Raw genomic sequence first — 3,568 nt, 5'->3', positions numbered from 1 at the left:
TTATACAAAGACAATATATATGAACTTGAGTGGATTTCGGATTGTGATGATGAGTTTGATTATTATAAAATAGCTTTAAAGATGAAATGAAGATTTTGAGGGGTAGATGTTAATTCTTTAATTTGCCACATGATCTTTTTTTTTTACCTTTTACTCTTTCCCAACCTTTTCTTATTTCTCGGCCTAAGCCACTTTTTTATGTTTTTAGTGTTCCTTCCTCCTTTGCAATATTTCTTTTTTCTAACATATCAATTATTTTTTACTCTTATGATTCTCATTTTTAGTCTAGTGTTGAATTGAGTGTTTTATACTAATCTAGATGTTGAGTATGTGCATGAAGTTGAGAATTTTTCTTTTGTTTTGTTGACAAAGTCTTTAATCAATTCTAGTATTAAGTATTCCCATGTTCTAAGGGTTGGAATCACTTTGGCCAGAATTTTAAATTGTGTCCCCATTTATTAGTGTTGTTAAGAGCCCATTATTGTTAAAGAGTTTATGTATTCCCTTGAGAGTGTGGATATTATTATTAATTTTCCCATCTCAAGTATTGAATTGTATGTTGAGGAGGTTAAGTGGTATGAATTATTTACTTATATTGTAGTGGCTGAAGTATTTTATTATAGGAAGTCTTTTATTTTCCAAGTTTTAAGCATATATTCCTCTTTTGATTTCCTTATTTCTGTATTGTTAGCTAGTGCAACTTCTTCTTCCAATATTTCTTTATCCACTTTTTCTTCTTCCACAATAGTTTTTCCTCAATTTTTCTCATTTTCTCCTTTTTTCTCTAACATTTCAAGCTTTTTTTCTTCGGAGGAGGGGGTAAAAAGGATGGATGGGAGTTCAACCTGATGATGGAGTAAAAACAAGTGGATACAATAGTGAAGTAAGGACAAACAATATGTGGAATGAAGATGAATATAGTGAGTCCGAATGGAATATTCAATTTTGACGTAAGGACAAACAATATGTGGAATGAAGATGAATACAGTGAGTCTGAATGGAATATCCAATTTTGACGTAGTGAAATTGCATAGATGCAATAGTGAAGTGAGGTTGAATATAAATAATAAAGTAAGGACAAGTGTAGTGAGTCCAAATAGAGCTAGTACTTCAGAAATTTTTTTTCCCTCGAGAAGGGGATAAAAAGGATGTGAAGGATGAATAGAGTGAATGCAACCTCCTATATGCAGTGTTAAATAAGGACGAAAGTTGTAAATCTAAGTTAACATAAGTGTTAGATGTTAACCGAATAGAAGATATAGAGGCAGGTTCTACTTATAGTTATGAGTCTGAGTTAACAATTGTTTCAGAGGATTATTAGCAAGCAACTTTGAAGGCAAGATGTATTGTTTGCTACAATAGCATTTTATAAACTACAGTGGTTCTCAAAGTCCCTTACTTTGGTTCAAAGTTATATCTTTATGATTGATTTAAACATTTGGCAGTTGCACATGGAGTTACAATTGGTGTATCAGGATTTCGTAATCAACTAATATTTATGCCATGGCTTTGGGTTTTGTTTTAGTCATAGTTGTCAACAACTTTGTTAATGGTTTTATAGTAGTTTGTAATTGCTTAGCAAAAGTTCCAAATGTTCCACTTAACTTATTGTCATCTTCTAGAGGGGAGGATAGTATAAGGTTTGTAAATATATGTGTGTATAACTAATTATAGTACTATAGCATATTGATTGTTCATTTGGGATTGAATCTAGTCCATCCATTTTTGTATATAAGCAGGGGCTATTCTTATATTCCAAGCACTCACATATATAATTATAAAATTCATTTTAATTAAGGTTGATAATTTTATCAATCATCACAATATGAATAAGATCACTAACCCTTCTGATCCAATGTTAGATCTATCTTAATGATAAGGCATATCGAGAAGAGAAAATAGATGATCTAGATCCCTTATTATGTAGTGAGAACATAATTTATATTAATGTTAGGAACATATATCTCACTAAACATCTGTGTTGATGACCCTTAAAGCCATCCAGTCACATTGTTAAAGGGCAAAGTGTGCAACTGTAGAATGGGCTATAGTGACTAATGGTTTTTATGAGGTGAATATAAAGATATATAAGACTATTTGATTGTTAATGAAACTTAATAATGGAAGCACTTTTTTATCAAAAAAATGAAAATTCAGAATTGAGGTAGAAAAATGAGGATTAAAACAAAATGGTCTTGGGGAATGAACATAGCACATGGATTGGTGAGCAAGGGCTGCTGATTTATAGCATTCCTAAGGTTGCAAGGACTTCTACAATCGACACAAAGTATTGCCCTATGGATCTAGTTGCATGATGGCTTATTATATTAGATATATATAATCTTTTATACCATCCAGAGGGGAGGATGGTGTATAATAAGAGTATAGTAAACTAGAGATTCAATCCATGCTTTAGCCAGAGGTCTTTGATTATGTAGTATCCTAGAAGTGTAAAAAGCTAAAGGATATTTATTTTTATAAACATATTACTTATTTATATTTATATATTTATTAAGAAACACCACCTCTTGAAACAAATACACAGTCTTTGTGTTTCCTTATGTGTACTTAATTTCTTTCTCCAGTGATGAACAAAACAATTATGCTTGCTTTGCTTATTTTCCATATTATTTTCTTCTAGAATGCATCCTTCTCATTTTCTTTCTAGGTGAGGCTATTGAGAATGCTGGACTCAGTCTCACATATGTAAGTCAAATCTGAGGACTTTTATACTTTCTCGAGCCTGGAGCTTTAAAGGTCCTTTAACATGATCACCAATACTATTGACATGTGATTGCTGCTCCATACAGGAAAAAAAACCATCACAAACATAGATTAATTGGTGGATATTAAGTGCTTCAATTCGTTGGACAAATAAAAGTCTATCCTTTATTCTCATTTAAAAGCCTAGTAATGCTATCATGTGAAAAAGTATTAGAGATAGCCAAGTATTGAGGTTACTCTCTAGATTCTCTAGCCAAATCTCTTTGGATTAATCATCCCTTGGAAAGAAGAAAAGAAAAATAATGAATAATAATGCTTTAAGTGAATGTGAGGTTTGGAAAAGTACAAAAAACATGATAGTATAAAATATAAAATAATATAATAAACAACCACCTTTTATATTGAACACTGTAGGTCCTTGATAAGATATTATGTTCTGCCATAGTAAGAAATATATTTTTATTTTAATAAAATAATTTTATTTATAATGTTTTAGAAGATTGAAGCCACTAAACATCATACCTTTATCCAGATCTAAAATATAAAATTAGAAGTCAATTTTATCAAAAATTTAACTCATTAAATCTCACCATTCTACAAATAAATATCATTTGCACTATATACAGGCTATAGTGTTATAATAAAAACCTTTAATAATATAATTATATTTTATTTTATTTTATATCAAATTAATTATTCCAAATTATAGTTTTTGAAGAACCTTTATGACTTGAAACAACTAGATCACCAGTATTTTCAAGTGTTAAAATAGCAAATAGTAAACATCCTAAACAATATTTATTAGTTTTCCATATAATATTATCATGATCATCTTTTAAAATTA

The sequence above is a fragment of the Selaginella moellendorffii genome, unplaced genomic scaffold (assembly GCF_000143415.4).
Source record: "Selaginella moellendorffii unplaced genomic scaffold, v1.0 SELMOscaffold_64, whole genome shotgun sequence".
NCBI lineage: Eukaryota > Viridiplantae > Streptophyta > Lycopodiopsida > Selaginellales > Selaginellaceae > Selaginella > Selaginella moellendorffii.
Note: the sequence above shows the minus strand (reverse complement) of the source record.